The 23,785-nt window shown below is 41.6% G+C and overlaps 1 long non-coding RNA gene across 1 annotated transcript; it reads right to left on the bottom strand.

The window, feature by feature from the left end:
- Window positions 1-5,949: 5,949 nt before the first annotated feature.
- LOC143805497 (uncharacterized) lies at window positions 5,950-7,934 on the bottom strand. The gene is made up of 2 exons (XR_013221261.1): window positions 7,724-7,934; window positions 5,950-7,153 (listed from the first exon to the last, which is right to left on the bottom strand). It is a non-coding gene; the product is annotated as an uncharacterized LOC143805497 (long non-coding RNA).
- Between the last annotated feature and the right edge of the window lie 15,851 nt (window positions 7,935-23,785).

Below are 23,785 nucleotides of genomic sequence, written 5' to 3'. Positions count from 1 at the left end.
TATGGAGTGTTCTAGCATTACGCTCCTCAGATTCAGGCCTTGTCCAGACGATTGTATTTTACATTTCTTTTATGGACCACAATGGCCAAACTGATTTCTTGTCTCTTGACCTGAATTTACAGTCTCTTTGGCACATGTGATGCTGTAAGACCTGCAGCTGCTCATACCCATATCTATGATACAATGGAGATTTTTGTATATATTTGACTAGAGTTGAGCGACTTTTAGCCAATATTCCACTTCAAAAGTCAAATGGCGCTCCTTCCCTTCCGAGTAGAGTTGAGCGACTATTACTTTTTTCGCGAAACTCGACTTTGTCAAAAGTCGGGTCGGGTGAAATCGGCCGATTATTGCGTAAAGTCGGGGGCCGACTGAAACACGACACCCAATGCAAGTCAATGGGGAATCAAAGTCGGCAGTGAGTGGAGGACAGGAAAACACCTACAGTGCCCATTTTAATACCAAAAACATCAATTCTTCTTACTTAACCTTGTCAATCTTAATTTACTTTATAATAATAGTTAGGCATTGAAAACTGGGAGTCATTTGGCTAAAGTTGTGGGGGGGTAGGGCTGGCTCAAAATTTTCATGGACCCAGGAAACACGGAATACGTCACGGCGGTGGAGCAGGGAGAGGTAAGTATTTCAACTTTGCAAGTGCTGTGATCCTGAGCAAGCAGGGGGGGCACTCGTTGGCACTGGCACAGGGCCCCTCATAGTATGAAGGTGTGTTTGATGGCGGGTGGCGCCTCCCACTGGCAGAGACACTTTTGGGTACTATGAGGGGCCTGTGCCAGTGACGTCGCCAACGAGTATGCCCCCCCACCTGATGAAGGAACCTGCACTTTCATCTGCATCTTCCTCTTTGTCACCGTGTAAGGTGGTATAGTATGCGGGAAGGGGAACCTGACTTTCAGCAGGGTCAGATTCTGGCTGTGTAGAATGCAAGGGGAATGTAGTGGTCTGGGTCAATGTACCAGCAGACTCATCTAGCAGTGGCTGGGCAATGGGCAGGATGAGGAGGAAACACAGATATAGGCCCAAATAATAAAGTAGGCTAAATGCAGTTCAAAATTGGTAACAGGACTAAACAGGCGGCATTGCTTTGTTCAGTGGAGGAAAACTGTAATGAGTGGCAGACACAGTTAGTAGGCCCAAATAATAAAGTGGGCTAAATGTCTGACAAAAAATTGTTCATAAATAAACAGGTGGCATAGCTAGGTACAGGGGTGGGCTCCTCTGCTGAGTAGCAGACAGTGGTAGTAGGCACAAAGTATTAACTGGTCTAAATGGAGGCCAGGGCCCCTGTATATTTTAACTATCATCTATCATTTCAACAAATTTGTTTTGGCAGTGCCATTGAAGGATTTAACAGCATAGACAACACAGTGGTGGAGCAGGGAGAGGTAAGTATTGCAAGTGGTAGAGCACTGTTCGAGCTGGGGGGGAACATTCTCTCGTGGGCGGTGGTACTGGCACAGGGCCCCTCATATTACGACATTGTGTGTCTGACGTTGGTTGTGCACCACCACTGTCAGAGACACTTCATTGTACTATGATGGACCCTGTGCCAGTGCCGTCGCCCAAGAGTGGGCCCACCCACCTGTCCAGGCAAACGGCACTCGCACAGGTGCTTGTGCCAGGTGGTGACCACGGCCCTGTGGGGGGAGTCAGCCCATTTAGGGAGGTATAAAAATGGCCTATGGTGGACATTCAGCAGCTGCAAATGGAGGAATTGGAGAAGTCAGTAAGAGGAGGCCAAAAGCAAGACAATTTTCAGGCAAGCTACGTGTCAGGAGGGGAAGGTGGGGCAAAATAATTTGAAATCCATGATTGGTTCATTTTAATGAAGATTAGATCATCAACATTTTGGGTAGCCAGACGATGACGCTGGCTCAACACCTCCAGCCTTAGGTGCTATTGTGCTTTTGCCACTACCACCAGATGCACCACCACCACCATCAGTACCAGCTGGCAACCACTGCCCACGGGTTCTTCCACCAGACTTCCTCATTTTTTGGAAAATCTAACTAAAATAACAACCATTATATGGTACTGTAAAACAAGGTAGAAGGTGTATTTAAACTTGTTGAGAATTTAAATCTCCCTTTTTTTGGGAGACTGAACCAAAACTCAGGCCCTGTGCATAAAACAACACAATGTAAGTGGCAGAAAGTGGCTGGCTGATATATGACAAACTAACAGGACTGAAGTATATCCACTTTGTGACAATTTGAATCTCACTTTTTTTGGGGGGAGACTGAACCAAAACTCAGGCCCAGTGTATAAAACAACACAATGTAAGTGGCAGAAAGTGGCTGGAAGATATATGAAAAAATTCAAGGACTGTAGTACAATTTCAATCTCCCTACAATGATCTAAGGACAAGTATGGCAGCAACAAAAAGGACTGCTGCACACAAAAGTGTGGACAAATAAACAAGATAAATGTGCAGAAAGGAGCAACAGGATTTTTGCTTTTAAAAAAGCAGTTGGTTTGCACAGCAGCGTGCAAACAGCAATGCAGCTATCAGGGAGCCTTATAAGGCAGCCTAATAAGCTACAGAGCTAATGCACAAAAATATACCCTCCACTGTCCCTGCAAAAAAAAGGTGGTGTTGGACAGTGGAAATCGCTACAGCACAAGCAGTTTAGGGGTTAATCTTCCCTCCCTAACTATATCCCTGCTTCTGATGAAGCTGCAGCAACCTCTCCCTATGCTAAGATCGGCAGAAGTAAGATGGCGGTCAGAGTGCATGCCCCTTTATAGCCCCTGTGACACCGCAGAAAGCAAGCCAATCACTGTCATGCCCTTCTCTAAGATAGAGGGGACTGAGACTTATGTGATCACGCTGCCCACACTCTGCGTCCTCCTTCATTGGCTGAGAAATGGCGCTGAATGCGTCATATGAAGTGCGACTTTTGCGTGCAGATCGGCGACCTCATGGCCGATCCCACACTAGGATCGGGTCGGGTTTCATGAAACCCGACTTTGCCGAAAGTCGGCGATTTTTGAATTTGTCCGATCCGTTTCGCTCAACCCTATATTTGACAATTAATATTGCATCATGTCTGGTCCTGAAAACAGTCAGTTTTTTAAAAAAGTACGAGATAATAATGCACATGCTTCAAATCTGGTCTTCAGTTCCAAAAATGACCACTTCATAGGAAAGATTGTTTTTTTTCTGAGATAACAAATAAAAATTTAATGTAAATGCTCTCACCTAGGAGGGTTGGGTAGGAATGTTCAACACTGTTTCGATGTTGGTCAAGTCTTTGCTGGACTTCTGCCATAGATCTTTCACGTGAGCTTCACTGGAGCCTATATCAGTTCATTTATCATACAGAAGAGGAGAAAAATTTACCTTTTTTCCCCCCCAGTCCCAAAGGTGGCTCAGTATGTTATGTTCAGTATGGTATTATTTTTTGTGTGTGCAGTAAAAGCAATGTGTCCTAGATTCAGACTGAGTCCCTAATGTTTTGCTTTTTCTTCACACAAATAAATGTGACCTTTATTATATTAATATACTATCCAAATAATCATTTGGGCAGTGACAAAAATTGTCTATTTTTCTCTTCTGTATGATTGATATCAAATTCCAGGCTGCTTCAGAACGCAATTCAAGTGTTCCCAACGCGAATAAATTCTGTGCTTTGGGGGGACCGGTCCATTGTTGAAGAACACCAAAGCTTCTTTGTGTGCTAAGCATGTCTTGATTTTCACAGAAATGTGCTGGTCATCTTCATTTGATGTAGATTTTTTCTTTCTTTCTAATTAAAAGTTTTCCAGAACTGATTATGTCATGTATGAAATGTGTCTGTACCAAATGAGCTCAAATGTTAAAATAGGTAAAAACAAAGGTACTAGAAAGCTTCCATAGGGTTACAGCCAAATAAGATCTCCAAGGAGTCAACTCACTTGATTAGGTTGTGCAGTTTAAAGTTTATTCTCGCCAAAAGTCTTTCATGGCTGAGATGGGAATATTTCCTTCACCACTCTGGCCACTGGGGGTGAGACTACAGAAATGGCTATGAGCAGTTGAGTTACACTGTTTCCGTAACTCACATAGAAAATATTAAGAGTTAGAGAAACAGTGTGTAACGATCAGTATCTGCTGTTTCTGTAGATCTAACCTAAGGATGGAGTCTGGAAGAAGTTATTCCTGTCTGAGCTATAAATGGGTGAGGTGTGAACAACCCTTTAAGTATAATAATAGTTATAATATGGGTTGCTGCTGTGAAGGAAGAAATTAAGAAAGAATCTCCATTTTGTGCTTTTCGACTCCATTTTGTTGTTTTGATATAAATTTTGTTAGTAGGCTAAAGGTTACAGCTGTTATGAGATTTTGATGAGACCTTGATTGTTGCAACCTCGGTAGAACATGAGACTGAGGGTGTATTGTTCTACAAAACTTTGACGCACAGATTGTTCCTGTATTCTTATAGGCTAAGAACCGTGAGCGTGTTCTTATGCTGATTGGTTGAAGTGTAATTTCTATGACTGTGATAAAGTCATGCAGAATAAACGGGGGCTAGAGATCTGCTCGATCCCCCATACAGAGACACACGTCTCCGTCTGGTCATTTTCAGTTGCCGGCAACACTTTATATATTAATTTGGAAATCACTGGGTTAACCGTGAAGGATCACTTTAAATCCTCCCTCAACAGTTGGTGCCGAAACCCGGGATCCAAGCAGGAACGCTTCTGCCCCCCGGAGGACAACAAGACAAAGGACCCTCGGACCGGACACAGGCACTGGAAAATTGGGACTGATCATCCCCCACAACAACCACGGTAAGTTGGCAGTTATACTGTCCAGACTGACCGTTTGGTGTGGTTTTCCTGTGTTTGTTGCTGCAAAGAGGATCTGAGGTTTGTCCCCGGAGTGGGATGATTCTTGGGTGGAATCATATAGAGGTGTAGTTCCGTTGGAAGCCCAGTGCTTGAACCGTACCTCATAAGGGACGGACACCCCGGATTAACCAGTGATGTAATTCTCTTTACAGTCAAAATACCCTGAATTCCTGATCACTGTTAGAATCAGGCGCGGTGAGGTGATCGAAGATTGGGTAGGATGCATAACTCAGGAATATATTGATTTAAATATTTCCAGGGGTGTCCGGAGGGTTAAGTCTAAGACGCCCTCCTCCTTTCACTGAGTACCGCGATTTTGGGTTGTCCCAGCGGGGGACAGGTAAAAACCCCAGTGGAATAGACTATAAACGGCCGCTCTGGTAACTATACACGACTAAGTAGGGGTATTTCACTTTAAAGGAGAATCAGTCCGTGGAAGAAGAAGACTTTGAATTGTGTGATAAAAATTAGATATTGTTAACCCAAAGAAGGGAAAAGAAATCTGTCAGGAATGCAGGGAAAATATTCTCAATCTGGTATGTGAATTGTGCGATGAAGATTTTGTAGAAATTAATTAAGTCTGAGAACTGCTGTATTTCCGTGTCTGTGTTTGTCTTTGAAATATCCGATGGGCGGGGGGAGTTATACAGCTGCGTTATGGCTTTCTTCTGTGCTGAGGAATGTTTTTATTCTTCCCATCTCCGTGTTTCTGGTAGGGAGGGGCAGCAGCAGGTCGCTGCTCTCTTGAGTCTCTCTGTGTTTTTTTAGTGTTGTACATGCTGATAGATCTGTGTTTTGTTTAAAGCGACAATATTGTTTTGAAGTACAAAGAAATATAATCTGGAAAATTGAAAGTGAAATCTAGTGTCTAGTTTTAGAAGGAAATTTGTAAGTGATTGAAAGATTGGTAAAAGTAAGTTGAGTGGTTGATATATAGCAAATTGAGGATCAACAGAGAAAATTAATTCTGATTGTTTTTTGCTACGTTGAAAAATGAAAGCTGTCTACTCCTATGATAAAGTCTGGATGTTTTGTGGTGCAGGAAGGTATTGAGAAAACGTTTGAGAATAATGTGTCACAAAGACAAACAATTAAAAATGATGATCTGGAACAGGGGGTCTCCCTGCTTGATGATAAGGTCCCTCCCCAGGAAATCAAGCCTCTTCTCCCGACCGTAAGCTCTGTGGGTTGCCAAAACTTAGTGCGCCTCCACCCTATGATCCGGCTGCGTGGATCTGTGATGTATGCGGAGTTACTAATTCTCAAGAGAGGTCTGTTACCATTGTGAAGCAAGAAGACCCGGAGTTGTAGCCCCCACCTTTCCCTTGCTAAACGCTGACAGTAATTCCCCCGCTCCAAATACAGCCCCCCTTTCACAGCTGCAAGGACGCTCATTATCAGCGGTTCATGTAACAGATTCTAGTTTCTGCCCTCCTCCCATGGTACACAAATCCAGTCTCATACTAAAATATCCCTTTTAACCCTGTCTGGGAATCTCCCTCCCCAGCCCCATGTCAATTCTCAGATCAAGAGCTTGTTTTAATTAGAGTAGATAACAGACCCAATAAATATACTCTTATAAAATCTATCCCTGTGGGACCTTTCCCTGAAGTTACTGCTCAGTTCGTAATCTCTCCCTCATGTCCGGTAAATTTACTGGGGGCAGATTTATTATTACAGTTCCGCTCCAGAATACAATTCCAAGATGATGGTTAGATGGTCCTTGCGTTATATAACTCCTATGCAAATGAATATAAAGAGATGTGTATCCTACTTGCCCTTCCTACGGTTATGATGGTCCTGATAGACCCAGATTCTCCCCCGATAATGCCTGTAGAACCAGTAAAAGTGTTTCTCAAACCTGGTGCCCCTTTTTCTAAAGTCCATCAATACCCTTTGAAATATGATCAGGAGCAGTCTCTCAAGGGGCAAATACAAATGTTATTCGATAATGGTGCCCTGATACCCTGTGTTTCCCCATGTAACACACCCTTGTTTCCCGTTAAGAAAAAGACCCCACCCGGCCAACCCCCTGTGTACCGGCTGGTACAAGATCTACAGGCATTTAATGCAGTTACTGTTCCAGAAACTCCGGTGGTGCCTAAGCCACATACTCTTTTGTCCCAGATATCTCAGGATGCCGCTTGGTTCATAGTTATCGATCTTGCCAATGTCTTCTTCAGCATTCCATTACACCCAGATTGCCAGTTCTGTTTGTATTCATTTATCAGGGATGACAATTGACGTGGACAGTTATGCCAAAGGGGGGCCAGTCATAGCCCAAGAGTGTCAGGCCTACCTTGCCACTTATATAAAATAAAACCTGGCACTCAACTTTATCAACTGGAAATATATTTATTATCAGCAACAAAAAACGTTTCGGTCCCGAACTGGACCTTCATCAGTTACGTGCTATGAAGGATATGTGCGAGAAACATGCCCGTATGAGCAGATGATAATTAATATTCCATAAGGAAGTAGATAGTTAACCTATGTAGGGCTTTATGGACAAAACACCGTATTGGAACAGCGTGGCTGACGCGGTGTCCACCGGCGGTGGACACCGCGTCAGCCACGCTGTTCCAATACGGTGTTTTGTCCATAAAGCCCTACATAGGTTAACTATCTACTTCCTTATGGAATATTAATTATCATCTGCTCATACGGGCATGTTTCTCGCACATATCCTTCATAGCACGTAACTGATGAAGGTCCAGTTCGGGACCGAAACGTTTTTTGTTGCTGATAATAAATATATTTCCAGTTGATAAAGTTGAGTGCCAGGTTTTATTTTATATTGTCATGGTGTTGGAACCTACCTGAGCACCATAAGAATAAAGGCAGTGCACACGTTTTTCATTTAAGCTACCTTGCCACTTATGGCCCCTTGCAACCAGGAGAGGCTATGGCCACCCCACACGATGTATATAGTATCCTTAACCAAGTACAACCTAGCCACATGTCCATGGCTGGACAGCTGCGACTTCAGTGTGCTATTTTAAAAAGGTGCGCTGTCCTGAACCCCGCTACTCTTCCCCTAGTTCCCCTGGATCCAAAGGGGGGAGGAGTAGGTGACATGAGCAAGGACACATTTTCTTTCTAGAATGGATCCAGAGGAACAAGATTAGGTTTCCAAACCATATGATTGTCTAGAATTGATGTCTCAGGAAACGGCTGGTCTCTAGTGTGCCTATTCTAATGCTGATTTTGAGCTTTTTGTAGATGGATCCCGTCACCAAGATGACCAAGGACGCTTCTGTACCAGATATGCTGTGGTCTCAGAACATGAGGTAATCAAGGCAGAGTCAATGCCAGCTCATATGTGTGCACAAGAAGCAGAAGGTAAGACTGTAAATATCTACACTGATTCCAGGTATGCTTTTGGCATTACACACTATTATGGGCCTATCTGGAGAGCCAGGGCTTTCCTGACAGCAAAATGGCCACCCCTTTAAACGTGCTGAGGCAGTCCAGCAACTTATGAATGCACTACAGCTTCCCACCCAAGCAGGCATCATAAAGGTAAAGGCACATACCAAAGGCACTGATGGACGGACAAAAAGGGTAACGCATTGGCAGACCAGGCTGCCAAGAAAGCAGCAAGCACTCCTGTAGCCTCTAAAGTACATCACCTAGACACCCCACCATCTCCATTTGTGTTGAAAGACATCTTAGCCCGGTTACAAGAACATGCAAGTAAGGAGGAGAAAAATAGGTGGCAAAAGATAGGGGCTTGCTCTGATACCGTCACTGGACTATGGGGGAGGGGTGAAAAGGTCTGCCTACCACAGGTACTGTACCCAATGATGGCACAGGTTCTGCACGGGAATGTGCACCACTCGAAGACGGCCATGTGTGACACCCTACAGAAACAATGGATTGCCCCGGGTTTTCCACCTGCGCAGAAAGGCAGGTACAGAGCTGCATGATATGTGCCACACATAATCAGAGTAGGACAGTGAAAACCCCATCCAAACACACTCCCCGGCCCTTTAACCAATTCCAGAGACTGCAGATTGATTATATTCAGTTACCCAGGGTAGGGACGTATGAGTATGTGTTGGTCTGCATTGATTTATTTTCAGGTTGACCAGAAGCCTACCCAGTTGCCAAAGCTACGGCTAAGACAACGGTGAAGAAACTGATGGCTGAGATCATATGCAGGTATGGAGTTCCTGAAGTCATTGAAAGCGATCGGGGTTCCCATTTTACTGGAGAGATCATGTCAGAGGTAATGGCAGCACTGGGTGTAAGTCAAGCATTGCATAGTCCATCCACAGAGCAGTGGAAGAGTGGAGAGACTAAATGGAACTCTTAAGCTTAAAATCCAGAAGGCAATGGCAGAGACTGGTAAACCATGGACAGAATGCCTTCCTCTAGCTTTGTTTTCAGTAAGACATACCCCAAACAGGAAGACAGGACTGTCACCGTATGAGATTCTGTTTGGCAGGGGCCCCAATTTTGAATGTTTCTTTCCACAACAGTTGCAGCTCAAGTACCAGGACTTGACTAGCTATGTGCAGGCCTTACATGGACACCTTGCCAGAGTGCATTTAACCGTTTTCAGTTCTCTTCCAGACCCAGACAAGGTTCCTGGACACCATCCCTTTGTGCCAGGAGACCTGGTGTATGTGAAAAAGTTTGTGCGCAGAGATTGTCTCCAGCCGAGATTTGAAGGACCCCACACGGTGATCCTGGTCACCCCCACTGCAGTAAAACTCAAAGGAAAAGAGCACCTGGATCCACGCCTCACACTGTAAAAGAGACTGTTGTTTTTGATCCTGGAACTGAGGGCTATCCTCGCCCCTACCTCTTTGGTCCCTATTGTAAAAATAAGAATTCTGGTCCCATTATTCTCTGGGTAAACCTGACAGCCCCGGCAAATATCTGGCGATTTGATTTCTGTAATGTAGTCAAGTGCCCCGAGACTGAACGGGTGGTAGAGGGGACCATCCAGTTTTATATGTGTGTTACCAGAAATGACAACAATAACCGTTATTATTGGTCAGATGCTGCCTGGAATACGGGAGATGATTGGGGATATAAATCTAGTGAAGCCATGTTCCCAAGGATGGGACGGGTAGGAGTCTCCGTGAGAGAATGCATCTAACAGCCCTTCTGCAACCACTTAGGGGCTGTAAATGGGGTAAAAGTTGTCACCCCCTCCTCCTAAATCTCGAAAGTCCCCAATCTGCTGACCTGCAGACATTTGTACTGGGAAGGCATTATAATTATGTATTTAGTAGTGGATATTATGGGAATTTAGGCCATATACAGCTCCAGGATATTAGTTTCAGACCAACCAAAGCCCCTGTTACCAGTACACCTAAAACAGGCCCAGGTGAGCGTTTGCAAAATGTAGTTAATGAAGTAATCCCCATTCCAGGTCTCAGTTGGCAAGAAGTTTTCTCCATAGAAACACAAACAGCCCCAAGGAAAAACCTATGGTTAGAATGGGTGAGATACAATGTAAGAGTCCAGAATATCTCTGTAGGATGTATTGCTTGTGCTGCTGCGAATACACACCTATACACGCATGCATTGCTTTTTCCTGATGACAACACCACTGCCTGTGTCATGAATCTGTTGAAAGGTTTGAAGTCCACTGATTGCCCAGATTATGTCCCACTAATTCATAAGGAACCTAAACTAAAGGTCCCAGGAGAAGTAACCGTATTAGCTGACAATTACACCTGCTATAATTCCCACGACACCACAGGTACACTAGTAGGGATCTTCGAGACAGGTTTCTGCAAAGGGAGCAGTTCTCTAGATACTGACTTGCTAATTAAACATACACAATATATGTACGATATTTATTGGTTATGTGGAGATGGTAAGCTCCGTCCTAGGTTGCCTAATGCCTGGATAGGCCAATGCACCCTTGTTAAACTAGTTATGCAGTTCAAGATTTTATTTTTGGGATCCAAAGATACCTGATGAACTTACCAGAAAGAGGAGAAGTTTTGATCAGCTCCACATGAGTTATGAAGAAGATCCACTAGTATATATTGATGCTATTGGGGTGCCAAGGGGGGTGCCTGACCAGTTTAAAGCCCAGAACCAGATCTATGCTGGCTTTGCTTCTATAATCCCACAGGTGCAGATTAATAAAAATGTTGAATGGATCAAATATATATATATATATATTACAGTGAACAAAGATTTGTCAATTATAGCTGTGATGCCTTTTAGGGTATAGTTGAGGATTTGGGCCCTAACACTTGTATGACTCGTGCTGCAACCCGACCTAAGAGAATTACACTGAATCCTGTCCAGACAAGATCACATGTAGTGACATAAGAAGCTGACACAGGATTGTGGTTGGTGGATACTGGAGACACTAACTTTTGGGAGTAGGCTGACAGTAATCCTTTTGGGAAGGAGCTGTAGACCAGCATGTCATGTCGTCCCCACCACCAGAGAACCAACCACATCAGGTAGGGTAAGACAGATACAGGAGTATTATCCCTGGAGGCCCTCTGACTAGCTATGCAAAAACAATTGGCTGACCCTGAGAACCAACCTTTCTCATTTTACAAACAAATAATGATAATATGATGGACGTATAAGTACACCTGGGCAGGCCTAGGTAGTTAGTGAAAGCAACTCCGATTGGCACCTTCTACAATTAAGAAGTAGACCCACCAGAGTACGATGGTACTGATCCAGGGGAGATCCCTAAGTATGTCCCCCTCAAGAGAATAGACAAAACCCCCCATTCTCAGATGATGCTAAGAGATTTAGTTTAGGGACAGTGGGAGAACTCCATGTGAGGTTAGTGAAGGGTTCAGCTGCCTGGAGGCCTCTCGCTAGGGGAGAGTTTCTGAGGTGTCTGGATGAAGAAATCCACCTCCCCTTTTCCCATCACATGGACAGTCTCGAAGGATCTTTCTTTAGGGAAAAAAAAACTTAGTATTTAGGGGGGATTGTCAAGGTGAAAATATATTTTCTTATATACTTTTTGTACTGCTATACACTTATACTGTGAAACAATAACTTTTTCCTATGCTTGCAGATATAACTGTATTTAAAATGGCTGCCAGTATTCACCTTTATCTTTGTCATGTATGTAATACTAAAACTTGTTTTTTGGTGTATTTCTGTGTGTATTAGGAAATTCTGTACTAGGATAACTAATGATGAAACCAAAAGCGTTGCCACCCCTGCTCTTCTCTACACCGATTTCACAAAGTTACCTGATGAAGATGTTGAAGCCAAGCGCATGGCTATCTTCAAAGGATCCCCACTACTGTTATCAACAATTGTTATTCGTAAATTCTAGTATACAGGAGGGACGGGTACGCCGCAACAGCCATGGCTGGTAACATGGCACCAGTCATGTGAAGACCAGTACCCCTCGAGCTTAGAGCTAGGGATAGTATCTCTGATGCTGGACATTAATTAACAAAATTTATCTAGGGGGGAATGTGAAGGAAGAAATTAAGAAAGAATCTCCATTTTGTGCTTTTCGACTCCATTTTGTTGTTTTGATATAAATTTTGTTAGTAGGCTAAAGGTTACAGCTGTTATGAGATTTTGATGAGACCTTGATTGTTGCAACCTCGGTAGAACATGAGACTGAGGGTGTATTGTTCTACAAAACTTTGACGCACAGATTGTTCCTGTATTCTTATAGGCTAAGAACCGTGAGCGTGTTCTTATGCTGATTGGTTGAAGTGTAATTTCTATGACTGTGATAAAGTCATGCAGAATAAACGGGGGCTAGAGATCTGCTCGATCCCCCATACAGAGACACACGTCTCCGTCTGGTCATTTTCAGTTGCCGGCAACACTTTATATATTAATTTGGAAATCACTGGGTTAACCGTGAAGGATCACTTTAAATCCTCCCTCAACACTGCCACCCTATGGCTGGAGCTCTGTATCCACTATTAATTGAAAACTGACTATAAGACAATGGTGGTGATATAGGATGAATCTTACTGAAGGAAGAAAGAAACGTCAGGACCTGGTAATAGCATTAACAATTTTACATGGGATCGGCTCACAGCCTAACATGTAGAAGAGTCTCTCGACTCTCCCTAGTCAGATTGTGAAGGAGGGAATGGCTAATGAAATCAATTACTAACCTTACAAAAGCTAGTTCAGATGTGGTGTGGCAAGATGGCTTCTGCATCCTGGAACAACGCCCTGGAGACTATATATGGAACGGACTTAACATGGACCAATCACGACTGACAAATTGGTTGTTAACTCCTCTCAGCACTTAGTGTGCTGGAGGAAAATTTCTGGCTTTTACATCACTGAAGCCATTAACCAAAGCAAAACATATCTCCCCTCTAGCACCTTACCAGTGACTTTGTCACAACATTTTGACAGTTTTAGGGAATAAAACAAATTCTTTGGAGTGCTCATGTGAGTTTCTTTTTTACTCCTTACAAACAGGAAGTTTATAACAGATTTGAAGTGATCATGGGGTGAAACCTTGGAGTAGAGTGAACATAAAGCATTGCTTTAATCGTTTTGTAAAATGCAAAAATCACATTCACATCAATAAAATTTGCAAATAATAATAATTTTTTTGGAAGGTTTATTATTTGTGTTTGGACAATTTTATTTATTGGTTCCATTTACTGTAAACGAAATCATATCAAACTTGAAATCATAGTAATCCTTTGAGCATCGTTATCGATAATTAATTTTACAAGACATGTCTATTTATTATGTTAGATATTCGATAAAAAGAAATGATTTCCTAGGAACAATGCCGGGTTATACAAACATACATATTGATGAGCAGAATATCCATGTATATAGAGGCTTGTAGTGAACACCATAGGCGACCCCCATACTAAAATACATGATCTGGGTTTTGTCTGTATTCTTTTACTCTAAAACAACATTGTCGGTTTTATTCAATCTTACACAAGAGAACATTTGTCTTCTATAGACCAAAATCAGGTTATAAATTGTGTAACCAGTTCTAATCAGCTAAGGAACTGCTTACCCCCTCTCCAGACAGTGAATAAGAGCTCCAGTTCCGGCTCTTTTACCGAGCGATGCCAAGTGTAAAGTTATCCTATTTAACTCACAAAGGGGTAAAGAATGGTCCCGAGCATGCTAGATTGATGCTTTTATAATATAAGAAAAATATACATCTATACAATTTTATGTGAAAACAATGGTTCCAATAAACATGGAAATCCTGCAAAAAAGAGTGGATAATCAGATGTTATGAATAAGGATTATGCTCTCTTTCAGCTCCAAGCCAATCGGTCCCAAAGGAATAGATTGAGCACTGTGTGTAAGTGAGGCTAATCATGTCTGACACACACAACGGACTCGTTTTCTCCCACCATGGGTCGGATTGAATTAACCTGTCCCACTCACAGTCTGAAAGTAATAAAATCCTTTCAGAACATAAGCCCTATATAAGCACAGAGGCCCCGGCGTACAGTATCGGCAGTATATACAGTACCGGCAGAAATAAGAGTGCCGCTCTGTGCGTTAAGGCTTGGGTAACACAGCATCTCTGTTTTAGCTCAGACCAGCAGTGCTTTTGTTTGGTTTATGCTCTTGTGTATACACAGTAGCGGCTAATGGCAGAATGTTCCTCACCCATGATACAAACTATTTCTCCAAATACGTAATGGATAATGTCTAAAGCTAAACTATGTTGACATCTGAATAATGACAAAACAGCTTAGGCATTTTTAGGGCAATTGTCATCTCAAATGATGAAGCCGAGAGTAGATGAGGCCATTTCATTTCAATTTCATGTAACCCTTGGTTTAATCTGTAATTGTGTTCTGCATCCACCACCGCGCTAGCGCGGACCCTTACTGCAGATATTCTGTTCTGCTTAAACAGAGAAGGATTAGAACATAAAATGATCTAAATAAAGGTAACACATGGAGTGGATGGAGACACGGACAATAGGTACTTTTTATACCGGTAGCTAGATGGGTACAGAGACGAGCAGAAAGGTGGACATATAGACAGAGAAATATGTGACCATAGATAAATAGATGAAACCTTTGTGATTTTGTGGCTTTAGCAGCATTTAAACAAACAAAAAAATACACACATAGGCACACACATACAAGCTCACATAAACATACAGATACACATACTGTACTCACCTATACATACAGAAACACACAGGTACACACACATAGACATACATATACTCACATATACACACACACACACACACATACTCACATATACATACATAAACACACATGTACACACATAAACACACAGACATACATATACTCACATATACACACAGACATATACTCACATATACAGTACGTACATAAACACATGTACACACATATAAACACACAGACATATATACTCACATATACACACATACACACACACATACTCACATACACACACAGACATATACTCACATACACACATATACTCTCATATACACACACATACCGTATTAAGACGTACCTAAGTTTTAGAGGAGGAAATTAGAAAAAAAATTGACGCAAAAAAAATGGTCAATTCTGTACTTAATATCCCATATCCTGGTATGCATAGTTCCCTCATCCCCATTCTAATACACATTGCCCCTCATCCCTATCCTGTTATGCATGGCTCCCTCATTCCTATCCTGGTATGAATGGCTCCATCCCTGTCCTGGTTTGATTGGTCCCATCCTTCTTCTGGTATAGTTGGCCCCATCCCGTTCTTGGTATGATTGGTCCCATCCTTATACTGGTATGATTGTCCCCATCAAGGTCTTGGTATGATTGGTCCCATCCTTATTCTGGTATGATTGTCCCCATCAAGGTCCTGGTATGATTGGTCCCATCCTTATTCTGGTATGATTGTCCTCATCAAGGTCCTGGTATAATTGGTCTCATCCTTATTCTGGTATTTTTGACCCCATCAAGGTCCTGGTGTGATTGGTCCCATCCTTTTTCTGGTATAAATGGCCCCATCCTGTTCCTGGTATGATTGGTCCCATCCTTTTTCTTTTATAATTGGCCCCATCCCGTTTCTGGTATGATTGGTCCCATCCTTTTTCCTTTAGAATTGGCCCCATCCTGTTCCTGGTATGCATGGTGCTGCTGGCACCGGAGCAGGATGCTGCGACTGCGAGGGAGCGGAGGAAGGTAAGGGTAATACTTTTGTTTTTTAATCTTTTCTGATGGGACCAATCATACCAGCAACAGGATGGGGCCAATCATACCAGGATGCCAGAAATAAATGAATATTCATTGCCCTCCACACCCATGGGCGTGGAATGCACTGCATATTAATTACTCTTAAGCAGCGGGCACAGGAGTTAGTGGCTGGCTTCAGCCCTCTGTGGCCCGATGCTCCGCTGAAACCACTCCCCCACCTCCCCAACACAGCCAGAACCTATACATCCGGCCTATATGATGCACCCCCATTTTCCTCCACATTTTGGGAGGAAAAAAGTGAAAAAGTGAAAAAAATAGTCCGAAATATATGGTACTCACATACACACACATACTCACATACACACACACACTCACATATGCATACATAAACACACAGGTACACACATATAAACACACATAGACATACATATACTCACATATACACACATACTCACATATACACACACATACTCACATACACACACATATGCTTACATATACTACACACATATACTTATATACACACACACATACTTATATATACACACACATATACTCACACACATACTCATATATACACACACATACTCACATACACACACATACTCATATACACACATATATACTCACATACACACACATGTATTCACACACATATACTCCTATATACACATATATATACTCACATGTACTCATGATGTGCATCTATACCTTTCAACTTTTAAAAATCAGAAAGAGAAACAAATTTACCGTAGGCAAATCCCTGGCCACACTCCAATGATGACCATTTATCATTTCTTTCTACCCTGGCAGGAGGAGATATCAGAGGGGTGGTAGTAGTGAGAGACATTCAGCAGGGTGCAGACCCAAATCCGCAACTGTCCGCTGTATCCAGGATGATTGGGACTAGATATGAGAGGATCGATTCACAGGATTACAGTCCAGTGTCTGGATCAGTGGTACCTGGTGACTGTACGGGAGGTCATGAATCTCTTACCTTCTGGCGTCCCCGATGTGGCATTTGATTAGCCCAGGCTGATGCAAGTTCAGCAGCGTCTTTAGACCACAGGGGGCGCAGTTTTCATGAAATCACATCCACTGTGTTTGGACAGATAAAGGCAGCAGAATTTTTATGCAAAAAAACCTGCAAAAAAACCTGCAGCATTTACGCTACATGTGAATACAGTCTAAATGTCTATGCAAGGTAGAAGTGGTTTCATGATATCTCCGCCCTCAGTGCGTCTAAAGACGCTGCTGAACTCCATGGCTTTGGTGCATTTTTTCTCTATAGGTTTCTTCTGAAAAAAAGAAGAAAATAAATGCCATTACATTTTTATACACAAAATCAATTTTTTTCTGTAGTATTAAAAATGCGGATTCACATCTGCACCAAAAACACATTAAATTATGGGGGAACACTCATAAAAGAAACACAGCAAACACACAATAATCAGAGAAGACTGATATTGTGTTGTGTTGTGAGGACATCTGCACAAAAAGAAGCAATAGAAAAAAACATTTTTTACGATTCCAGAAATAAAGTCCGATTTCTCAACAACAAGACCGCAAATATGAGGCATACAGGTACAACTAGTGTAACATTTCCATCACCTGTATGCCCATATTAATAGGTCATATACATCCTGGGGGTGGCAGATTCCCTTTAATGCGCTAGAATGAAGAAACAAAACCACAAAATAGTTTTACAGAAAATAAAAATCAGAATTTGTTGTTTGACATTGTGCTTGCTTTTCACAAGTGACTGTACTCTACTTTTGCTTTCAAGTACAATCATATTTTTGTGATGGTGGGGTGTATGATTGTTTTTTAAAAAATACAAAAGAAAATTCCCCAAATCCAGATATTTAACTGTAACTCTCTACCAAACAAAATGTACATGTCGCAAGCAAATTTTTATATGCATATTTATTTTACATCTGTCATACCAATACAACACCTTGCTATAAGCTCTGGCTTTTTTGGTCATCTATCTATGTAGCCTTTCTTATTTTGTTATCTTTGGGGAGAGAATGGAATTTGGTAAAAAAAATGGAGTCATCTAAATGTACATGTCTGTTTTTCCACACTTGTTTTAACAGTCCAATTTGACAACCGCTCATGCCACACATATTGTGGCTTACTGTCACATTTTGCTTTCTATTGGTATGTATACATGTCAGGCAGCACTTATTATGTCCTTTTAGCAAGGGTTGAATAATTGGGGTTGAAACGATTGTCAAAATTTAAGTATAGGTTTTTTTTTCAAAATATATAGTAAAAGAAAAGGGCAATGGATGGGGTAGTGTAAAGGAAACAAAATCCATACCACGGCTAAGGTTGTGGGAGACGCTAGTAGCAGCAGAAGCAAAACCACAAATGGCAGTAGCTACCTGGGCAATAGTACTATAAAATTCAGATCATAATTGGTTTCCTTTGCTTTTGAGAAGCGTATTAGTGTGAAAGACGTGAAAGGTATTACAGAATATATGTCAAATTACTCATCTCAGTACAGCATTATGATGTTACCTCTGACAGCGACACTGTCAGTTTGAATCAGTGTTCTGCACAGAATAGTCTGCCTAACCACAAATGTTTAGAGGGATCATTGTAAATCATTTACCTTAATTTTAAAGCCTATGAAAAGTCTGTTAGTACACTATGTTAATAAATGTTCTGTTCTGTTTGTTACTAACGGGTTCCAATCTTTTTCTATGGTGAGGTCACTTTGACATTAATGAGATTAAAAGGGATTTAGTTAAAGTCATAAGAGTGTTATATAAATCCATTCAGGTCAAATGGAGTACCTGGTAGTTATTGCAAATTGAGTAGTTGTAAATTCAGTTTTTAGGAAAAATTTGCCAAACCTGGAAAATTCGAATTTGAAAAGGTTTGATCCGCTCTACTTCTAAATTTAATATTTCACATTCTGTGCTCCCTCGATATAACACTGCCACATATTGTGCACCCCCAAACAATAGTGCTACACATAGTGCCCACCCCTTGAAAATAGGAGTCATCATCACATCATAATGCGGCTTTAACATCTATATATTGCATTACATAATGCTATACTCAGTTGATATAAGGCATATTATTTCAGCATTTGTAGGGATATAAGCACTTGACTGGCATTTTGAGCCTATTATTGTTTTGTTTGTTATTTATGCATTACTCTTGTTTTTTATCCATAGATATACTGCCCCATACAGGACCAATATTTAATACAGCACTAACAATCAAAGTTTACTCTAGTATCTATACCACAGGGCTAGTGTAGAGAATAACTGATTTTCCACATTCTTTCAGTTAATTACTGAATTGGTTTAGCCTAATCTCTTCCAAAATGATGTCACATTATGGACCTGTCATTTGCCCAGTTCCCTAGACAATCTTTTTTAACTATTTGACGAGGGATGTAATAAATATTGTATTACATGTAGGGCTTTGAGCCTTGAGCCAAGTTTTCCATATAATATAAAAATAATCTAAACTTCTTGTAGAGATAAGGAATGTTTTCCTTCTGATACCTCCTAACCTTTGTCTAACAACTAAGGCATTTTACTACTATTATTTTACATGCTGTCAATATCAGTTCTCAAGCAAGCAAAGATTACCAAGCAGAGTGATGTATGGTCTAATCTCTGCATTGTATCTGCTGCACATTATGGTGCCATTAATATGTGTAAACACTGATAAAACCACCACCATTCATGTTCTAGTGTGAGCGTCAATGTATATATGAAAAGGGAGTTTACAGACACAATCCAGAATCACAGTCAGACACATCTCAGGTTAGCCGTGATAAATAGTTGTAGAACTAAGACACATCAATCATAACATCCGCTAAATATTCTGTAATCACTCTAATGAAGCACCAACTTTACCCACCAAACACTAAAATTAATAGTACAACATTTGGTATATTTTCTTGGTGTCCATTAGTGTGATTTTTATGTCAATACTACAAGTGGACACAAGACATTTTGTACAATTTATTACTAAATAAATCAACTTCTTCCTCCTCCTACGAGCCACTTCTCTCCCTGCCTCCCCACCTTATCTTTCACTCTGCATAACAGCTAAAATCCTTCTTGCTCAAGACATAACAGACTGCCAGCTCAATGAGAACTGGTCAGTTCCCGTGATCTTTTTTTTCTACTTATTTGTCATGTTTTTACCACTGTGATTAAATAAACACATTTATTTTTAACTTCAAATTTTCGGGGATATGTTACTGGACAATCCAACCTAACTTGGAAATTCTCCGTCTTGTTGTGAACATAGAGCCCCAGTCTGTGCACCGTTCACAGTCCTGTAATATACACTGTTAGGGGTGAGCTGAAAGTATAATTTCTTATATACAGTGGCATGCAAAGGTTTGGGCACCCCTGGTAAAAAAAAAAAAAAAATACTGTGAACAGAGAAGCTAGTTGAAGATAAAATGATCCTGCATGTTTAGTACCTAGTAGCATCCCCTTTAGAAAGTATCACAGCTTTTAAATGCCTTTTGTAGCCAGGTAAGAGTCTTTAAATTCTTGGTTGAGAGATTTTCATCCATTTTTCCTTGGAAAATTCTTCCAGTTCTGTGAGAATTGTGGGTCGACTTGCATGCACTGCTATTTTGAGGTCTAGCCACAAATTTTCAATGGTGTTCAGATGAGGGGACTGTGAGGGCCATTGTGAAACCTTCAGCTTGCACCTTTTATGGTAGACATTGGGGATTTTGACGTGTGTTTAGGATCGTTATCCAGCTTTTTTTTTTACAGATAGTGTTATGTTTGCATCAAGAATATGCTGAAATTTCATTGAATCCATTCTTCCCTCTACCTGTGAAATGTTCCCTGTGCCATTGGCTGCAACACAACCCCAAGGCATGACTGATCTACCCCCATACTTAATGGTTGGTGAGATGGTCTTTTCCTGAATTTCTGTGCCCTTTTTTCTCCACACATACCTTTGATCATTGTGACCAAAGAGTTCTATTTTAACCTCATCGGTCCACAGGACTTGTTTTCAAAATACATCAGGCTTGTTTAGATGTTCTTTTGCGTACTTCTTAAGCTGAATTTTATGGTGAGTAAGCAGGAGATATTTTCTTCCAGCGCCTCCCATCTTACGATTGCCGTCCTCAATCTTTTTTCATGTGGATGACTTGTTCCTGCGTCAGGCTCCCTGGCATCACGCTCCTGTGCAGGTGTACTTATCTGCCCTGTTGAGGGCAGAGCAAAGTACTGCAGTGCGCAGGTGCCAGGAAAGGTCAGAGAGGCCCAGTGCCTTGCTGTGACTTGTTGAGGGCAGATAAATACGCCTGCGCAGGAGCGCAATGCCAAGCAGACTATGTGGATGATGCAGGGACGCATCATCAACATGATGCAAGAAAGAAGACGGCGATCGTAAGAAGATTGCAGGGGCAGGACCAAGAAGAGCAACACACTTCGGATCAGACCACCCCGCAGGTGAGTATAATAAAAGTTTTTTTCTTCTCATACAGGTTAGATTGGGGGCTTATCTACAGCATTATAGAATGCTGTCGATAAGGCCTGAAAGGCGGTAGCCGTAACTCCTTTCAGCCAAACCTGGTGACAGGTTCCCTTTAAATTCAGTGTATCTTCTTAGTGGCGTCCGTCTCGGCAAAAGTGCTATCCCCCTAAAGTGGCATAGCTTATTATGACTTAAAGAGTGCTGCCACATGGTGCTGGTGGAGCTGGCTGTGACTGCAGTGAAATGCCAAAAGTAGCACAATTTTACGTTGTACAAATATCTTGCAACTTCTCAGTGTTTTACGCCAGAAAACTGGTATAAACACTTTGAAGAATCAGCCCTAATATTTCATTCTTAATTTAAAATGGTCCTATGGAAGATAATTAATGGCAAACTAGTCCTGTCATGTAGCTTTTCATTGCACACAAGTATGGATTGCAGATAATAATTAGCATACTGCAAAGTAAATAACTATTTAACATGCCACATGTGCCAAATTAGTGAGTTACAAATGTGTACAATAGAGTAGAAAGTATAGGTTAACATGCCTAACAAAATTTAAAGGATTTTTATTTTGGTGCCTCTGCCACCATTGATGGTAAGTGATGTTAATACAACCCCAAAAGCTTGTTGCCAACATGAGTGTGTTTCCCATGGTGGATTAAGGACCCTATGTTGGAAAGCTGTGCTTATTTATAACCAAAGTTATTTACATTGTGCAAACCAAAAATTACACAGAACCCAAGGGCTTAACTAAGGGGGCTGCAGACGACAGGGTTCCACCTAGCACAGCTGCCCGAGGCATCTCCTGAGTGGTGGTGCTTTACAGCCAGTCTGGAGTGGGATTCGGACATTTGTGTGACTGACCTAATATTAAAATTGACCGCTGTGCTAAGCCTGGTGATTTATGCATGTACTGATTATGTTTCTGGTGCTGTATTCATGTACTGATGGGGGGTTCTGGTTGTATATTTCTGTACTATTGGTGGTTCTGGTACTGTATGCATGCGCTAATCATGGCTCTGGTGATATATACGTGAACTGATGGATAATTCAAGCTGTGTTTCTGATATGTTGATGGTTCTGTATACATGTACTGTTGGTGTCTGGTGATGTAATCATGTATCAATGGGCGTTGTTCTGGTGATGTAATCTTGTACGATTGTGCTTCTGGTGGTATAGCCATGTATTGATGATAGTTCTGGTGATGTACTTCTGTACTGTTGGTGGTTCTAGTGATGTATTCATGTACTTTTATTGGTTCTGACCCTGTATCCATGTAGCAATCCATCATTTCTCAGATAACTTGATATATGGTTATGTTAATAAAGTACTGTGCCATCTGATTAATTAATGGTTACTACATCTGTATTTAGGTTACGAGCACTAATAATAAAACGAAGCACTGTATTATGCCAAATATTAGAAGAGTGACATATAGTATCAAGATTAAGCTTTGCTTGTTGGTTCTAGATTTCATCACATCAACACACAGAAACATTAGCTGTAATTTTTCATTGAACATTGTGAGAATAAGGAACAGAAGCTAGTTGCCATGTAACTGTAAATATGCAAATTGCATATGATCAGTCACATGACGATTACTCAAGCCACTTATGTTTTGCAGGTTGCGCCAAACTGAATTTTTCTCCAGGTGCAGAAAAAACTAAATTTGCCTCTTACAGAACTCTCTTATGGTATCCAGCTTATACAGGCAGTATATAACTACATGTAAACTGGGAACAATGATCTCCTTGGAGAATGGTCTTTTTAGTTACAGTCCTTCCATGCATGCTGTTATTATAAGGGAAACTTATGAAGAACTTGCAGTCCTCATTGGCCCCAATCTCCTCCATCTCATGTCCTGATTCTGCTCTGAACCATTACAATGAAACCCTGCAAAGTGCCCTGGATGAAGCTGCTCCTCCTATACATAGAGCAACTCGACACAGACGGCGACAACCGTGGCACACGCTGCAAACACGCTTCCTGCAGCGATGCTCCAGGTACGCCGAACGTCTGTGGAGAAAATCTAATCTACCCAAAGATTTCATCCATTATAAGTTCATGCTAAAAACATACAACCCTGCCCTTCACCTCTCCAAACAAACCTATTTCAACACCCTCATCACCTCCCTGTCCAATAACCCTAAACGTCTCTTCGACACTTTCCAGTCCCTACTCAACCCAAGAGAGCAGGCACCAACCACAGATCTCCGCGCTGACGATCTGGCCAATTACTTCAAAGAAAAAATTGACCACATTCGACAGGAAATCATCTTCCAATCTCTTCATACCAGGCACTGTCCTCCCTCCCCCACTGCATCTAGTTCACT

The sequence above is a fragment of the Ranitomeya variabilis genome, chromosome 2 (assembly GCF_051348905.1).
Source record: "Ranitomeya variabilis isolate aRanVar5 chromosome 2, aRanVar5.hap1, whole genome shotgun sequence".
NCBI lineage: Eukaryota > Metazoa > Chordata > Amphibia > Anura > Dendrobatidae > Ranitomeya > Ranitomeya variabilis.
The sequence above is the reverse complement of the archived record's forward strand: the minus strand, read 5'-3'. Positions and strand labels throughout refer to the sequence as shown.